The sequence below is a fragment of the Lampris incognitus genome, chromosome 6 (genome assembly GCF_029633865.1).
Source record: "Lampris incognitus isolate fLamInc1 chromosome 6, fLamInc1.hap2, whole genome shotgun sequence".
In the NCBI taxonomy this organism is placed as follows: Eukaryota; Metazoa; Chordata; class Actinopteri; order Lampriformes; family Lampridae; genus Lampris; species Lampris incognitus.
The window spans coordinates 62,470,496-62,490,223 of record NC_079216.1 but is presented as its reverse complement, the minus strand read 5'-3'; the positions used below and the strand labels follow the sequence as shown (position 1 = coordinate 62,490,223).

The window sequence follows — 19,728 nt, the reverse complement described above, 5'->3', positions numbered from 1 at the left end:
GTCTCCTGCCCCGTGCTCGTCTTTCTGTTTTCTTTGTCTGGTTCCTATTTTGCTGTTTAGGTTTGGGTGTAACAAGTCCAGAGTGGAGCGCAGCTTCCTCCCCAACAGCATCTCTGCTGGGGAGAGACCTGTGGTGGACTGAGGTGTTATCCTGTAGCTGAACAGGACCCTTAACACCTTAGGTGACAAGCTGCCTGCAGCACTTTTTTTTTTTATGATCGCTTTAATTGTTTGAACAGCCCGCTCGGCCAGTCCGTTTGATGACGGGTGGTAGGGAGCAGCCGTCACGTGCACTATTCCATTTTTTCTCATGAATTCTTTAGTTTCTGAACTAACGAAACATGTGGCATTGTCACTCACCACCATTTCAGGGATGCTTTGGTTGCTGAAGCTCTGGCGCAGGCAGTCTATGGTAGTGGTGGATGTGGCACTGTTCACAGGATACACATTCATCCATTTGGAGTGTGCATTGATGATTATGAGGAACATTTTCCCCACAAATGGTCCTGCATACTCCATATGCAGTCTCCTCCATGGCTTGTCAGGCCACTCCCAAGGGTGGAGAGGAGCGGTTGCTGGTGCCTTTCTGTGTGCCAGACATGTGCTGCATGTTTTGACTAGGTTTTCTATGTCCGCATCTAGCTTTGGCCACCATATATAACTCTGTGCCAGGGCTTTCATCCAGGAGACCCCAGGATGGCTTTGATGAAGCTGCTCTAAGACCATTTGTTTGGCTGGCTGTGGAATAATCACTCGTGCTCCCCACAACACGCACCCATCCTGAACGCTGAGTTCAGCCCCTCTCACCTTGTATAGTGCAAGGTCCCCCTCTGTTTGATGTGGCCACCCCCTTACCACATACTCACGTACGCTGGCTAGTACTTGATCTTTACTTGTCAGGGCCTTTACCTGTTTGACTGTCACTGGTGTTGTGTCCAATTCCTCAAACATCAGCACTCTGTCCTCCGGCGCTGTGGTGATGGGTGTGTGCTGGAGGGGCAGTCGGCTTAAAGCGTCTTTATTGCCATGGTCTTTCCCCGCCTTGTAGACAATGGCATATTCATATGCCCTCAAGGTCACTGCCCACCTCTGTAGTCGTGGTGACACCATGTGCGGAACAGCCTTTACTTCACTGAACAGGGAGAGCAGTGGTTTATGGTCTGTGCAAATGGTGAACTTATGACCATAGTTGTATTTGTGGAACTTCTGCACCCCAAACATTACTGCTAAACCCTCTTTGTCCAATTGGGAGTAATTCCTTTCCGCCAGTGTCAGAGTTCTGGACATAAACCCTATCGGTCTCTCTGTTCCATCTCTCATTTTGTGAGACAGCACCACCCCGACCCCATAGGGTGATGCATCACATGAGAGGATGAGCTCTTTCTCTCTGTCGTAGTGCACTAGCAACCTGGATGACTGCATGAGTTTCTTTGACTGTTCGAACGCGTCCTCCTGGTCTTTTCCCCACTCCCAGTGTGTGTCTTTTCTCAGGAGTGAGTGGAGTGGTGCTAATGCCATTGACAAGTTGGCCAGAAACCTGTTGTAGTAGTTCAGCAGTCCCAGGTATGCCCTCAACTCTGTCACATTAGTTGGTGCCGATGCTCCCTGGATTGCTTCTACTTTGTTTTTTAGTGGGTGGAGTCCTGTTGCATCCACTCTGTGACCCAGGAATTCCGCCTCTGTTCCCATGAAGGAGCATTTGGTCCTCTTTAGATGCAGGCCTGCAGCATCCAGTCTGCGCAGCACTTCTGCCAACATCTCCAGGTATTGTTGATCATTGCAACCTGTCAGGAGAATATATTCTAAATACACTGCCATGTTTGAAACCCCCTGAAGCACTGATTCGATAGTTCATTGGAAGATAGCTGGGCTGGACCACACTCCAAAAGGTAAGTGTGTGTATGTAAACTGCCCCTTGTGTGTGTTTATGGTCACCAGCTTCTTTGCTTCCTCATCTAATGGAATTTGTAAGTTTGCATGGCTCATGTCTAGCTTTGTGAATTTCTTTCCTCCTGCCAGCTTTGCAAAGAGATCGTCCGTCTTTGGGATTGGGTATTGCTGTAACTTGGATACTCTATTCACCGTTAGTTTATAATGGCCACATATTCAGATTGAGTTGTCAGGTTTCTGTACTGGCACTATGGGCGCTGCGAATTCTGCATATTTGACTGGCTCAATGATTTTCTCTTTTAACAGCCGGTCTAACTCTGCTTCAACTCTCGGTTTCATGGCATATGGCACAGGTCTTGGTTGGAAAAATCTTGTTACTGGGTTGGCCCTGTTTACTTCCAGCCTGTGTGCCTCCAAGATTTTGGCTTACTTGCACAGAACCCGATCGTGGCACTATCCATACCAGCCCTGTGTCAAACTGCTTTGCAGCCAGAAAGGATTTAATGCAAGCTCGGGTTCTGGGAGTCACAGAGTTGGCTGGTCTCCTCTGAGCCATACCAGAGGTTTAGGTTCCGGGGACTGGGAAGGGTATCATACTCGGCCCTGCTAAGGAAGTTCAGCCTTGCATGGGGCATCTTCCATATATCCGTCCATGTAATGGCCCAGTTGATCACAGCTTTCCAGGTTGTCCAGCTCTCTTGTTGCCATTTGCTCACAGCTTGGATTAAGTAGCTCTCCTAACTTCACAACTTCAGAGATCAAAAGATCTTTCATTTCCCTCTTTGTGACTTTGGACCACATCATGGGTGCTGTTCCCCATCCAAAACTGGCCCTCGATGGATGGCCTGGTCTACTGTCTGAATCACATTCCACCTGTGTCCTGTAGGAACTTGGGCCTGGGTGGTTTGGACAGACAGGTCGGATGAGTCTCTCAGCTTGAACACAAGGCTCACCTTCTCTTGTTTGTAGCCCAAGCTAATGTATTTCTATGGAAGCTTCAAGGTGTTTCTCCCAAATAGTGCCGTGTTGGAAAGACATTGAGGAAGGCCCAGACATTTACAGATGTAGTTGTTGACTTTTGTGACCATTTTCAGAACAGTTGTTGCGGTGATATCACACAACTTCAGAGGCCACATCAGACGTTGGTTGGTATAAGATGAACTGGTAACACCAGACCTTGAATTTCCCTAGTAGGAAGCTTTGGTCAGTCTTGCTCAAACAGTCTGAGAGCTGGGATGTGACAAAGGCAGCCATGTGTTTATTGGTCAGGTTGACCATGTAAAGCCTTCCAAGGCTTTGCACAGTTTGGTTCACCAAAAGCAGGATTTTCTTGCCATCAACTGAGAAGGAGATGTTGTCATTCTTGATCCGGATTGAGAGACTGAGGGACTTGGCTGGTTTTATTTTCCTCCGGGCCCTATGTTGACAGCTCCTCAAGCCTTTTCACGAGTCGGGAGGTGCATGCTGCCGTCTGAAGGAGGGTGATGACATCATCCGTGTAGCTCCGTAGGGCCACTGTGAAAAGGATGGGAGAAATGGAGCAGCCTATTGCCACCCCTTTCTCCACCTGGCACCAACCAGTTGAGATCTCCTGGGTTGTGTAGCAGACTTGAGAGTTGTTGAAATAGTTTGCTACTGGGCTGTAGATGCATGGTGGTATGTGGACAAAGTTGAGAGCGAAAGTGATGGAGCTGTAGGGAAACAGACCCATAAGCATTTGCAAGATCCATCCAAACTATGTGGAGAGCTGATTTGCTGCACTATGCTGTCTGAATTTGTTCCCAGATCATAGCCTATGGGTAGACTGTTTTATTTTGTCACCAGCTAGGAAGCTGGTACATTTTTTTAATCGTTAGAATTATTCTTATTTATTCTTGTTATACAAAATTAATTGTTATTGTATTGTGGTGATACACAGTGGAGGATAGATTCACCAGGGGCTGCTGCTCCTTTAAGGAAGACATTCAGAGTTCTGACGTAGGCACTGTTTAAAGTTTCCCAGGAGGTGGAACCATGTTTTCGACAGCCTAGCCATTAGCTTGTTGCCATGAGAGATCGTGCTGTATCGGTGTTGTTTTGTGTGGCAAGTAAACGGAATTAACTCGACCTCTCCCATCTCCTCAGTCCTGCATTCCCGCAGTATTTTGATTTAAAATTCTGAAGTTGATTCATATGTCAACACTGTTGGGTCCCCCTCCCCCCCAACAGGGTTAATGTTGAGGTATGTACATAAATCCCCATCTCATTGTGAATCAGATGCTATACAACTGAACCAATAGCAGCTGAACCAGGAGAACCATTAGCTATGCATTACGTCTTTATCATTTTTCATATGTAGCCTATTGCTGCTATATAATGGCTGATCAGAATATGTTTTATAAGTAAATTTATGAGAGAACTGTTTCATCACCTTTATTTGTAGATTTTGTAGAATACTGCGTTTGTGGCCGGTGCAAAACGTCCTGTTAGACAAAATTTACAGCCACTGTGGCATCTTGTGGAAGAGGTGGGGTAGGGTGTGTTTTTTTGCTTAGTGCCCCCTGGAGGTCAAGATTGGCACTGTGGTATCTTGTAGAATCATTATTTGTTAAAACTAAAATAAAGAAACTTTTTGGCATTTCCAGTGTTTGTTTCAGCTCGCCAAAACATTTTCCTCAAGAAATTACGCATCTTGTTCCAATGTTGCTCTTTTTTATCTAACCTTGTTAAATGATACCTATGTAGCTTATTTACAAAGGCTTTTATTGACTTACTTTTTCCTAGTTTATTCATCACATAGAGGATGTTTATATGTGAGAAACCCACCGATTCAAATTTCCTTTAGCTGCCAACCTACTCAGCTAATTAAAACAGATTCTGCTTCTGATTTCAAAATGCTGTGGTAGAAGCTTTTTATCACTTCACTGACAAAATTCAAAACTAGCAGTTGGATCTCTTTTGTTCTTTTAAACTTTTTACACTTAGAGCCTAATACCACTTCAAAAGCACTTTAAATATATATTTCGTTTCCCTTGTAATTTTGTTACGCAGTTGGCAGAAAGCTGTCCTGGGTATGGATGATTCAATCCACCTAGATTAGGTAATGTATTGAAGAGCAAAAAATCTTTCACTTTGGGAAATAAATAACAGTGGGAGAAATTTACCCATTGAACAACACTGATCTTGCTCAATAATACAGGGTTAAAATGACGTAAAAATGGTGAACAGCATTTTGTGCGTAAGGCCCAAATCACAATGATGAATTTAAATTTTGACTTAATTTGATGTAGCTAAACATAACTGGAAGTAAGCGTTCATTTTAAATTAATATTCTGTGCTCTATACATTCACATTACAAGAAACATCTTGTCTCAAATCTGATTTATTTGCCACATGTGACACAGATCTGATTTTTTTAGAGCTCTGTGGATGTGAAAATCAGATTTTTTTCCAATCAGATTTGGACCATTTCCATATGGTACTAGAATCCGGCCTGAGTCTGACCAGGTAGATCAGAATTCATGTAACTTTTATGACAATAAAACTTACACAAGACTACCAGCAATGACTGCTAATGCGGGTAAAGCGATGGGAACAAAGAGAAAAGAACTATTATGAACAACTCAAATCTCGAGCTCTAAAAACCAAAGACCAGGTCCGAAATCTTGGCGTTTTAATAGACTCAGATCTCACGTTCACCAGCCATATCAAAGCAACCACTAAAACAGCCTTCTATCATCTTAAGAATATAGCCAGAATCAAAGGTCTGGTATCCCAAAATGACCAAGAGAAGCTCATCCATGCTTTTATTTCCAGTAGAATTGATTACTGAAATCTTTACACTTGCTTTCAGTTAGCTACAGAATAAATTTTAAAGTGCTGCTACTTGTCTACAAATCACTGAATGGTGTAGGCCCAGAATACATCACTGACATGCTCGAAGAGTATAAACCAGGTAGGGCTCTAAGATCCATGGACTCAGGTCAGTGAGTTCAGCCCAGAGTCCAAAGCGAACATGGTGAAGCAGCATTTCGCTGTTATGCTGCATGCAACTGGAACAAACTACCAGAAGATCTTAGATGTGCCCCAAATATAGCAATTTTTAAATCTAGGTTAAAAACATTTCTTTTTTTCTTGTGCCTATGATTGAGAATTAAAACTTGGCACCCCATTCCAACTGCACTTTAATTCTGGAAGTAGATCTCTAGTCACTCCTGGCGGGGAAGTGACTGTAATTATTCTTTTTTTTTTTTGTACTTTGTATTTTCTCTTTATAATACCTGTCTTTTAATGATATTACTCTTTTTGATTACTAATTCAAAGTACATTTTATGTACTTTGTACTCTTTCAGTTATATTTTATATATGATTGTTCCTGTTTGCTTTTATTTACTCTCTTTATTATACTTCATATGGTTGTTCCGTTTCTGTTTTTATTTGTGTAAAGCACTGAACTGCCCTGTGTACGAAATGTGCCATATAAACAAACTTGCTTGCTTGCATTGGCTCTTTTTCGCCTTGTCCTCCTCAAGAGCTGACTGTCATCCGACTTCCAGGGCAAATCATCTCAGCAACGAATGCCTGAAACACTGGCTTCATTCATGCCATTCACGTTTTCTTGATCTGGCAATTTTGACTTTTTTTTTTTTGTGACACGGTGGTGCAGTGGTTAGCGTGGTCGCCTCACAACAAGAAGGCCCTGGGTTCGAGCCCCGAGGTAGTCCAACCTTGGGTGTCGTCCTGGGTCATCCTCTGTGTGGCGTTTGCATGTTCTCCACGTGTCTGCGTGGGTTTCTTCCCGCAATCCAAAGACATGCAAGTCAGGTGAATCGTCCATACTAAATTGGCCCTAGATGCGTGTGTGTGTGTGTGTGTGTGTGTGTGTGTGTGTGTGTGTGTGTGTGTGTGTGTGTGTGTGTGTGTGTGTGTGTGTGTGTGTGTGTGTGTTGGCCGTGTGATGGCCTGGTGGCCTCTCCAGGGTATCTTCCCACCTGCTGCCCAATGACTGCTGGGATAGGCTGCAGCATCCCTGCAACCCTGAGAGCAGGATAAGCGGTTTGGATAATGGATGGATGGATGGATTTTTTTTCCATATATATATATATGTGCAGGTGGATTATGTTATTTGTTGTATAAAAAAAAAACAATTTAACAGGGAGGAAAAAATAGGATGAAACCTCAGGGAGAGCAGCAGAGGAGGGATCTCTCTCCAAAGACGGACAGACATGCAATGGATGTTGTGTGTACGCAATTTATAGAATACAATATTGAAAGTGGATGCCACTGGAACAGCCCAGGACCCGAGCCACGCGACCACTGTCGCCATGGAGACCTGGGAGGGGGACAGACTGCACCTGCACACAACGGAGATTCACATACACAGAAGATGAGAAAGGAGAAGATATCATTCAGAGAGAGAGAAAGGACATGTGAGAGAAGAGAACGGTTTGCATTAGTCAATCTATACTCTATAATCTCATTGGCAGAACAGTGCTTGGTAAATTCATTGAGATAGAAATGGACCCGCCATGCAGTACAGGTTGTGAACTGCTCAACATAAAGGCAACTAATTGTAGGCTAAGACAAAAAAAAAAAAAAAAAAAAAAGTTTAAAGTTTGGATTTAATAATAATAATAATCTAGTACTACTTTCAGCTGCTCCCATTAGGGGTCGCCACAGCGGATCATCCATTTCCATCTCTTCCTGACCTCTGCATCCTCCGCTGTCACACCAGTGATCTGCATGTCCTCCCTCACCACATCCATGAACCCCCTGTTTGGCCTTCTCGTTTTCCTCCTCCCTGGCAGCTCCATATTCTGCATCCTTCTCCCAATACACCCAGCAACTCTCCTCCGCACGTCCAACCCATCTCAATCTTGCCCCTCTTGCTTTGTCTCCAAACCATCCAACTTGAGCTGTCCCTCTAATATACTCATTCCTAATCCTGTCCTTCTTCATCACTCTCACTGAGAATCTTACCATCTTCAACTCTGCCAGCTCCGCCTCCGGTCTTTTCATCAGTGTCACTGTCTCCAAACCATATAACATAGCTGGTCTCACTACCATCTTGTAAACCTTCCCTTTAACTCTTGCTGATACCCTTCTGTTGCAATTCAACTCCTGACACTCTTCTCCACCCACTACATCCTGTCTGCACGGTCTTCTTCACCTCTCCTCCACACCCCCTGTTACTTTGAACTGTTGACCCCGAGTATTTAAACTCATATGCCTTCATCATCTCTACTCCTTTCATCCTCACCATTCCACGGGCCTCCCTCTCATTCACACATATGTATTCCGTCTTGCTCCTACTGACTTCATTCCACTTCTCTCCAGTGCAAAGCTCAACTTCTCAAGGTTCTCCTCAACCTGCACCCTACTCTCGCTACAGATCACAGTGTAATCCACAAACATCATAGTGCAGGGAGACTCCTGCCTGATCTCATCTGTCAACCTGTCCATCGCCACTGCAAACAAGAAAGGGCTCAGAGCCAATCCTTGATGTAATACCACCTCCACCTTGAACCCATCTGTCATTCCAACCGCACATCTCACCACTGTAACACTGCCCTCATACATATCCTGCACCACTCTTACATAGTTTTCTGACAATCCCGACTTCGTCATACAATACCACACCTCCTCTCCTGGCACCCCGTCATATGCTTTCTCTAAATCCACAAAGACACAATGTAACTCCTTCTGACCTTCTCTATACTTCTCCATCAACATTCTCAAAGCAAACATCGCATCTGTAGTGTTCTTTCATGGCATGAAACCATAGTGCTGCTTGCTAATCATCCCCTCTCCTCTTAACCTAGCTTCTATTACTCTTTCCCATATCTTCATGCTGTGGCTGATCAACTTTATACCTCTGTAGTTGCTACAGTTCTGCACATCACCCTTATTCTTGAAAATTGGTACCAGTATGCTGCTTCTCCACTCCTCAGGCATCCTGTCACTTTCCAAGATTGTGTCAAACAATCTAATTAAAAACTCCACTGCCATCTCTCTAAACACCTCCATGCCTCCACAGGTATGTCATCTGGACCAACTGCCTTTCCACTCTTCATGCTTTTTATGGCTGTTCTCTCTACCTCCTTGCTAATCCACCGCACTTCCTGATTCACTATCCCCACATCATCCAACCTTCTCTCTCTCTCTCTCTCTCTCTCTCTCTCTCTCTCTCTCTCTCTCTCTCTCTCTCTCTCTCTCATTTTCTTCATTCATCAGCCCCTCAAAGTACTCCTTCCACCTTCTCAGCACACTCCCCTCACTTGTCTGTACATTTCCCTCTCTATCCTTGATCGGCCTAACCTTCTGCACATTCTTCCCAGCACTGTCCCTCTGTCTAGCCAATCGGTGCAAGTCCTTTTCTCCTTCCTTGGTTTCTAACCTGTCATACAACTCACCATACGCCTTTTCCTTTGCCACCTGTCTCTTCATTTTACACTGCATCTTCTTGTACTCCTGTCTACTTTCTTCATCTCTCTGACTACCCCACTTCTTCTTTGCCAACCTCTTTCTCTGTATACTTTGCTGTACTTCTTCATTCAACCAAGTCTCCTTGATTTCCTTCCTCTGTCCAGATGACACACCAAGTACCTTCCTAGCTGTCTCCCTCACTATTTTTGCAGTGCTTGCTCAGCCATCTGGCAACTCTTCACTACCACCCTGTGCCTGTCTTAACTCCCCCCTGAACTCTACACAACAGTCTTCCTACTTCAACTTCCACCATTTGATCCTTGGCTCTGCCTTCTCTCTCTTCCTTGTCTTGATCGCCAAAGTCATCCTACAGACCACCATCCGATGCTGCCTAGCTATGTTCTCCCCTGTCACCACCTTGCAGTCTCCAATCCCTTTCAGATTGCACCTCCTACATAAGATATATTCCACCTGTGTGCACTTTCTTCCACTCTTATACATCGCCGTGTTACTCCCTTTTCTTGAAATATGTATTCACCACAGCCATTTCTATCCTTTCCGCAAAATCCACCACCATCTGTCCATCCTCTTCTTGACATTCCTCTCCTTGACACCATACCTACCCATCTCCTCCTCATCACCTCTGTTTCCTTTACCAACTTGCCCATTGAAGTCTGCTCCAATCACCACTCTCTCCTCCTTGGGTTCCCTCTCCACCACTTCATCCAACTCACTCCAGAATTCTTCTTTCTCTTCCATCTCAAACTCAACTTGCGGGGCATAAGCGCTGATAACGTTCATCAACACACCTTCTGTCTGACACTCTCTTCACCTCCAACATACTCTTGACATACTCTTTCTTCAGAATTACCCCTTCCCAATTTCTCCTCCCATTCACACCGTGGTAGAAGAGTTTGAACCCTCCTACGATGTTCCTGGCCTTACTCCTCTTCCATCTGGTCACTTGCACACACAGTATACCTACCTTTCTTCTCTCCGCCATATCAGCCAGCTCTCTCCCTTTACCAGTCATAGTGCATTCAATGTTCCAACTCTCACCTTGACACTCTTACCCTTCCTCATCTCCTGCTGCTTCTGGACATGCCTTCCCCCTCTCCTTCTCCTTAGCCCTGCAGTAGCACAGTTTCCACCGGCACCCTGTTGGCCAACAGTACCGGTGGCGGGCGTTGGCAACCTGGGCCTCGACTGACCCAGTATGGAAATCTGATTTATGATCCACGTATTTGATTTGGCAAAGATTTTATGCCAGATGCCCTTCCGAGCGCAACTCTCCCCATTTATCTGGGCTTGGGACTGGCACTAAGAATGCATTGGCTTGTGCATCCTCAGTTGCTGGGTTTTAATAATAAACTTTATTTATATCGCACCTTTCTAAACAGCGTTACAAGATGCCATACACAACGGGATAAAATAACGCACATAATCAAGATAAAACAACAAAATACAATAAAAAGATATAGGGCATAATGCCAGATCCGCTCCACAGAACAAGGTAAAACACGGTCAGGATAAAGTCACAAGAGCATAATTAAAATTAAGAGAATTGGAGCCGATAAAACAAGGAATATGATAAAAAATAAGCTGATGAAAGAAAAATATGAAGAATTAAAAATAAAAAATTATAAAAGTATTAAGTGTTATGGCCCCAGTGCCATGTGTTATGTGTGCAATTACCCTTGTGAATGCAAACCTAGGGTTTGTATTTATGGGAGGGGTTGTTACAGCCCTAGTGCCGTGTGTTGTGTGCAATTACCCTCTTGTATACAAGCCCAGGTTTGTTTTTATGGGAGGGGGTGTTACGGCCCTAGTGCCATGTGTCTATAATTTTCCCTCTCCAGGTAATGCCCCACCTCCTGGGGAGCTGCTGGTTGAACCCAGGTGATATCAGTTCCTCATCAGCTGAGTATATACCTTGGAGAGAGACACCCAAGACGGCCAATGGGCCAATGTTGGTGACAGCCAGAGTGAAAGACGGCCAGTGGGCCATTGTTGGCAACCAGAGTCGGCCAGTGGGCCATTGTTGGCAGCCAGAGTCGGCCAGTGGGCCATTGTTGTCAACCAGAGAGCGAGCTCTTGTGTCAATACTCAATACTCCTTGAGATGGAGCGTGAAACCTGTGTTAATGTTCTTGTTTCTTTCCTTTTTTCTTTGTGGTCTGATCTGAGTTTTGTTTGCTATCTAAGCCTGGTTAGTTAAGAGCCAGCTTCTTTAGTTGCCCTTTTTATTGTATATATTGGCTTAGTGTTAATTTTTGTTAATAGATATGTTTGTTTTTACACCTGGTTCTGCCTCTCACCTTTCTTATTCCCCCGGGGCACTTTTATTTTCTTTGTTACTTTCCCTCATCCCCTGGACCTTTAACGGGGAACGTAACACTTGGGGGCTCGTCCGGGATACTTTTTTTGTGAATAAGAGTTCGGAGGTGGATTCCTTGTGTGTGGTAGTCGTTGCTGTGTGCAGCTGGTCTCCGGTGGCGTGCGCGGTGAGTATTGTGATTTGTTTGGTGTCTCAGACAGCTTCCCTGGTTAGAATAGGGGAGTGTCCAGCTGGGCTGTGAGCAGTCTTTCCATCGGACAGTCTTTTCTTACTTTGCCTTTCTTGTTTTAGGAGTAATCCTGGGCGGGGACAACTTTCCCTGGCGGGGGTAGGCATTCCGGGGCTCAGGCCGCCGAAATTCAGCCTTTAAAGCCACCCCGAGCCCGGCACTCACCAATAAGACAGATAGGTTAAGTTCCAACCAGGCATGAACCGGGGAAGTTTGTTTGTAAGGCTAACCCTATGTTTATTTCCAGCTTGCCGTAATTTGCCACCGGTGGACGTGACTTAGAAAGTGTGAGGTCGAGTGGCTGTAGCGGAGGCTAATTAACATTCAGCCCATGTATGGTGTTTGTTGTTCGTTCCCTTAGCTATGGCTACTTTTGAGTCATGTATGTCTACTCCTGGTTCTAAGCAGGCTGCACAGTTAAAAGTCTGTCTTGCTCGCCTCCAGTTGGAAAATGAGGAAAGAGAGAGGGAGAGAGAATTCCAGCTTTGCAGGGAGTTGGAATTGAAGAAATTGGAGGCAGAGATGGCTATTAAAATGCGACAGCTAGAGGTGCAGTATATCCTTTTCTTGAAATATATATTGACCACAGCCATTTCCGTCCTTTTCGCAAAATCCACCACCATCTGTCCTTCCACATTTCTCTCCTTGACTCCATACCTTCCCATCACCTCCTCGTCACCTCTGTTCCCTTCACCAACATGTCCATTGAAGTCCGCTCCAATCACCACTCTCTCCTCCTTGGGTACCCTCTCCACCACGTCGTCCAACTCACTCCAGAATTCTTCTTTCTCATCCATCTCACACCCAATTTGCGAGGCATATGCGCTGATAACATTCAGCAATACACCTTCGATTTCCAGCTTCATACTCATCACTCTGTCTGACACTCTCTTCACCTCCAGCATGCTCTTGACATACTCTTCCTTCAGAATTACCCCTACCCCATTTCTCCTCCATTCGCACCATGGTAGAAGAGTTTGAACCCACCTCCGATACTCCTGGCCTTACTCCCCTTCCACCTGGTCTGTTGCACACACAGTATGCCTACCTTTCTTCTTTCCATCATATCAGCCAGCTCTCTCTCTCTTTACCAGTCATAGTGCCAACATTCAAAGTTCCAACTCTCACCTCCACACGCCTACCTTTCCTCCTCTCTAGCTGCCTCTGGACATGCCTTCTCCCTCTCCTTCTCCTTCGCTCAACAGTAGCATAGTTTCCACCAGCACCCTGCTGGTTAACAGTACCAGTGGCGGTCGTTGGTAACCCAGGCCTCGACCAATCCGGTATGGAAATCTTATTTATGATCCGCATATTTGATTTGGCAAGTATTTTACGCTGGACGCCCTTCCTGAAGCAACCCTCCCCATTTGTCCGGGCTTGGGACTGGCACTAATAATGCACTGGCTTGTGCATCCTCAGTGGCTGGGTTAAAAAAAAACAACAAAAAAAACAGTAAATTTAGTGACATCCAATTTTTCACAGCAGCCAAGCAGACCTCTAAATTAGTCATTTGAGTGTGATCATCGGCCCTTATAGGCACATACAGCTGAGTATCATCCGTATAGCAACGGACATTCATTCCATGACTGCGTATAATTTGGCCAAGAGCTGAAATATAAAGAGAGAAAAGTAGAGGGCCAAAAACTGAGTCCTGAGGTACACCATATTTAATGTCAGAGAATTTTGATGTAATATTATTATAGCAGACACGATGTGTTCTTCCAGATAAGTATGACTTAAGCCAAGAGGGAGCTAAGCCAGACACCAAAATTATACTTTATTCTGTCTGATAGTGTACAGTGATCAGTGTTGTCAAAGGCTGCACTGAGGTCCAGTAGCAGAAGCACAGAAGTGAAATCTGAGTCCATAGGTAGTAAAAGATCGTTCACCACTCTGGTCAGAGCAGTTTCAGTGGATTGACAGGCCCTGAAAGCCGATTGAAAAGGTTCATATAGATATTTTTCTTCTATATGGGTCAAAAGTTGTTGATACACAACTCTCTCTGGTACTTAAAAAGAATGGAAGATTAGAGACGTGTCGATAGTCATTAAGAGACCCTTGATCGAGGTGTGGGTTTTTAAGTAGAGGTTTAGCCACAGCTGTCTTAAAACTGTGTGGAACAGTACCAGTATTAAGTGATAAATTAGCAATGTCTAGCATTGCAGGTCTCAGGAAAGACCAGAGGTCTTTAAAATGTTTTGCTGGTAAATGGTCAAGTAGGCAAGTGGAAGCTGACACAAGCTTAGTCAAAGTATCAAGAGAAATAGTCTCAAAAACTTACAAGATGGTTGTGAGACTAGCTATGTTATATGGTTTGCAGACAGTGGTACTGATGAAAAGACAGGAGGCGGAGCTGGAGATGGCAGAGTTGAAGATGCTAAGAATTTCATTGGGAGTGATGAAGGACAAGCTTAGGAATGAGTATTTTAGAGGGACAGCTCAGGTTGGACGGTTTGTTTTATTGCTTGGGAGCAATACAACAGAGTAGGGAGACAGTCTCAATGTTATAGACCAAGCTGTCAATCTGATAAACTATACTATGAGCAATTCCCTGACTAAACATATTAACTAAACTAGTTGACTCCACATCCACACTAGGTTTAAACCTAGCAGGATCTCTAATCACCTGCAACCTGCTAAAAAGACAGGAGGTGGAGCTGGAGGTGGTAGAGTTGAAGATGCTAAGATTTTCATTGGGAGTGATAAAGGACAGGATTAGGAATGAGTATATTAGAGGGACAGCTCAGGTTAGACGGTTTGGAGACAAAGCAATTGAGGCAAGATTGAGATCGTTGGGACATGTGTGGAGGAGATGTGCTTGGTATAGTGGGAGAAGGATGCTGACTGAATATGGAGCTGCCAGAGAAGAGGAAAAGAGAGAAAGCCAAACAAGTGGGCTATGGATGGGGTGAGGGAGAACATCCAATGGGACCAAGCCAAAAGTTGTAGTAGCAGATTACTTAGACTTTAGCAATAGTCATTAGGAATGATGAAGAATAGTTACTGGTGCAAGAATACATTTTGTCTACAAGTACATATTAAATAGCCCTGTCTAATTCTGGGGGGAAACTTTTTCATTCATTCCCATTTATATGCATTACAGTGGGTAACAAATTCTAAGAGAAGTTTATTTGCAATTTAAAAAAAACCCAACAAAAAAAATCCAGTGTCAAAGAATTTATTGTTCTTTATTAAAGTGGAAATTCATTCCAGTATTAAAAGCTTCACTTGAAATCAAAGTAAAAATGGAATAGAAAAAAATAGAGTGTCACAGGGAGCTATTGGGATTCAAATACAACATTCAAAATCCACAACTTTTTCTAAATTTAATCACGTCATGCTTGAGAGCCTGGCTAGCTCAGTCAGTAGAGCATGAGATTCTTAATCTCAGGGTCGTGGGTTCAAGCTCCACGTTGGGAGACTAGCTTAAACCCGGCCACTGTGGATTCACAAGCATTCTTAGTTCTAGTCCCAAACCCGGATTAACGGGGAGCGTTGCGTCAGGAAGGGTATCCAGCGTAAAACCTTTGCCAAATCAAATATGCGGATAATAAATCAGATTAACATACTGGATCGGTCGAGGCCCAAGGTTACCAACGACTGCCACCAGTACTGTTTGCCAGCCGGGTGCCGGTAGAAGCTATGCTACTGTTGGACGAAAGAGAGGAGGAAGATACGTCCAGAGGCTGCCGGAGGGGTAGGAGTGTGGAGGTGAACTTTGAATGTTGACACTATGACTGGTAAAGAGAGAGAGCTGGTTGATATGATGGAGAGAAGAAGGGTAAATATACTGTGTGTGCAAGAGACCACATGGAAGGGGAGTAAGGCCAGGAGCATTGGAGGTGGGTTTAAACTCTTCTACCCTGGTGCGGATGGAAGGAAAAATGGGGTAGGGGTAATTCTGAAGGACGAGTATGTCAAGAGTGTGTTGGAGGTGAAGCGTGTCGGACAGTGATGAGTGTGAAGCTGGAAATCGAAGGGGTGATGGTGAATGATATAGGCGCATATGCCCTGCAAGTTGGGTGTGAGATGAAAGAGAAAGAAGAATTCTGGAGTGCTTTGGATGGCGTGGGGGAGAGTGTACCCAAGGAGAAGAGAGCGGTGATTGAAGCGGACTTCAATGGGCATGTTGGTGAAGGCAACAAAGGTGATGAGGAGGCGATAGGTTGGTGGAGGAAGGTGCACACAAGTAGACTACAGGTAGTCCCCGGGTTACGAACGCCCGATTTGCGAACGCCTGTACTTACAAACCGACCTCCATAAAGCCTATTTTAAAAAATTGAGCTATATACAATGGATTTTACTAATGAACGGATGGACTACTTTGCACGACGCTCAAGACACTGCGAGTTTTAGGCAGTTTGTCGGCCCGAGGGAGAACAACACCGCGCCGTCGTCACCATTTTAAGTGGGATCACGTAAACATTGTTTGTGTTGTGTTTTGACTTAAAAAATGTTGTGTGTTCACCCTCGTAATCATGGCTTCAAAGCGTAAATTTGATGCAAGTGATGGTGATGCATCGAAGAAAAGGAAAACGATCACGACTGAAATTAAAGTGGAAATAATAAAGCGTTCAGAGAGGTGAAGCGCTCTTATCATTTTTTCACTTAACCAATGAGGCGGGAAGGCGAGCCCCAAGTGGGCTCTCGTTTCTGACATCAAACAGCCAGCCTCCGCCGGTCGCGACCTGCTCCCAGGACAGTGGCAGGTGGGGAGTTTGAACTGTAAGAAATGTTTTTTATACCTATACACACCTTCACTCTCTCAATTATAAATACTTTACTGTAGTTAGATTTATTATTATTACTGCATTTTTATGTTTTAGGTAAAATATATACTATATACTAAGACAAACATTTGACTAATTGATGCTAGATGTGAACTGTACGTAACTGTTCCGATTTACATACAATTTCGCCATAAGAACAGACTCAAACACGGAACTCGTTCGTAACCCGGGGACCACCTGTAAATCTTATGTAGGAGATGCAGCTTGAAAGTGATTGGAGACTGCAAAGTGGTGACAGGGGAGAAGGTAGCTAAGCAGCATCAGATGGTGGTCTGTAGGATGACTTTGGAGATCAGGGAGAGGAAGAGAATGAAGACAGAGCCAAGGACCAAATTGTGAAAGTTGAAGAAGGAAGACTGTTGTGTGGAGTTCATGGAGGAGTAAGAGACGCTGGGTGATGGTGAATAATTGCCAGATGGCTGGGCAACTACTGCAGAAATGCTTTGTTCAAGTGGACCCATTCCTTCTTGGTTGTGTGCAGCCAGCGAGGTACATTCTTTTACGCGTTTTGTGTTTGGTCGCGCATATTTATAGTTAGGTTTCGACAGTTTGTATGTAATATGTGTTATGTTTCTTATTATAAATGAAGAAACTTGGGTTCAACAATTACAACTATTTGTTAAGGTACTGTGACCACTTAGCTAACATGTGGTGTCTTCTTCTGCCAGAATCTTACAAACTACTAAAGATAATACTGGTATAGCTTACAGGTAGGTACGTTTGTGGCTACTGCCCTCAGGTGGTAAGTATTGGTAAGTATATTAGTATTAACTCCTATCACCATAATATGAAGGCGTGCTTATTCTGTACACTGTCATGTATTTGAACCGTTCGACGGTGGATTTGATGACAGTGATGTTGAATGAAGTACAATTAAGATGAATAAATCCATCAGAACGAGAAGAACCACAGTGTCATATATTTCCTGGAGGGAGTGATATAGAGTATTTCTGATTCAATGTGGTATCCTGTACATTACAACATATTTTGATGTCATAGACAACATCATCAATCCCACGTCAGGTGGTAACACATTGCTAAAAGAGCAGCGGTCATTAAACGTGGTATCTTGTACAACATATTTTGATATCATATATATGTATATACAACGTCGTTAATCCCAGACGATGAGGTCGGGTAGTAACGCTGAAATCCTAGTTCATTTTAATCTCCATAACATTAGTTTCTTTGTCTTTCTCCCTCTCCCACACACACACACACACCAAAGAGCATAACGTTGGTGGTCCAACATGAACTCGACGACAGAGAGAACAGTTTGCACTGCTGGGCTTAACGTTCAAATGTAACTAGGCTAAAAGAAAAAAGGTAATGTCTGATATTTTAGTTACATACAGTGTTATTGTCAGTGTTGTGCGTGATCTGTCAGATGGCCCTTCCACGTGGGACTACATTCTCTCGACCGCAAAACTTCCATCTGATTTTGCTAATCTTCGGCGTAATAACGTGTGCTGCATAGGTGCACTTATGCGAAGGAATACGGACGTTCTGCGGTTGAGAGAATGTAGTTCCACATGAAAGGGCCGTCTGACGGCAAGATAGAGCGGTGAAAATATTCAAAACATAACATACACTTACACGGATTTTTATTTTTTATCTTTTTTTAGGTGAGCCTTTTCTTAAGTGGCTAAGATGCGTTTTGTCCGTGTCCCATTCCTCAGCTTCCGCTGCTCCTGCTGAATCTCCAAACTGGGAGCACACAGGCGCCCATCTACTGCAGGTAATACACCGACTATCGATAAGCACCTCATACAACCCCGCCTCCGAAAACCCAAAACTATCACTTTAAAGACAAGAGAAAGGGGAAATAATGACACTGCTGTACATTTTTTCCATTCAGTTCAGTCAAAGCCTGCTGGGAGCACTTTAACCAATTCATGTGGAGTTATTTTGATAATATAATTACTCAGTTTAATCAAAGTCTACTTCCTGCTGTCCATACAGTTTATTTCATTCCATTTTTATATTTCGGAGGGTATTTATTTTTATTTGAAGAATTCCACTCAGATTGTTATCTAGTGCCTTGAACATCATGCACTTATTAACACTTTAGCATTTTCTTATAACACAAAAATCAATCAAACATGTGTTCATTTAAAGGCAGCCTTGTGTTTGGGTTTGTGTTGCTGTAATTTTTGGCACATTTTTTTTTTACATACATACATATCGGCCCAAAAATATCGGCTATCGGCCTCCATAACTTACCGATAATCGGTATTGGTATCGGCCCTGAAAAAACCGATATCGGTCGACCCCTATTAGCTTGTTTCTTTTAGCCTAGTTACATTTGGAGGTTGTGCTCTCTGTTTGAATTGACAACCTGTTGTTGAGTTGATGTCGGACCGACATTATGCTCTTTGGTGTGTGTGTGGGAGGGGGAGAGAGACGGAGGAACTAATGTTACGGAGGGAGTTTTGTAACTAACGCTATGGCGTGCTTTTCTTACCAACCAAGTCGCTTTTATGGCATCTGCCACGCTCCTTTTATCTTAGAAAAGTGGTCTGACCCCTGGATGCGTCTCTTCTGTGTTTGTGTCGTTGCAGTGAGTGTCGTGCTTTGCTTCGGGAGAGCGAAGGCTGTGTCAGAAGTGTGTATGTTGTGCAGCGGACCCCCCCCCCGTTTATTTCTCCCAATTATATCCGGCCAATTACCCCACTCTTCCGAGCCGTCCCGATCTCTGCTCCACCCCCTCAGCCAATCCAGGGAGGGCTGCAGACTACCACATGCCTCCTCCCATACATGTGGAGTCGCCAGCCATTTCTTTTCACCTGACAGTGAGGAGTTTCACCAGGGGTGACGTAGCGCGTGGGAGGATCACGCTATTCCACCCAGTTCCTCCTCTCCCCTGAACAGGCGCCCCGACCGACCAGAGGAGGCGCTAGTTCAGCAACCAGGACATATACCCACATCCGGCTTCCCACCCGCAGGCACGGCCAAATGCATCTGTAGGGACGCCCGACCAAGCCGGAGGTAACACGGGGATTTGAACTGGCGATCCCCATGTTGGTAGGCAGTGGAACAGCTCACCACGCTAGGGCAGCAGACTTTTATTTTAATCGG

General features: G+C 44.4%; 1 non-coding gene across 1 annotated transcript; it reads left to right on the top strand.

Moving 5' to 3' along the window:
- Window positions 1-15,207: 15,207 nt before the first annotated feature.
- Window positions 15,208-15,280, top strand: trnak-cuu (transfer RNA lysine (anticodon CUU)). Its single transcript has one exon. It is a non-coding gene; the product is annotated as a tRNA-Lys (tRNA).
- Window positions 15,281-19,728: the final 4,448 nt, after the last annotated feature.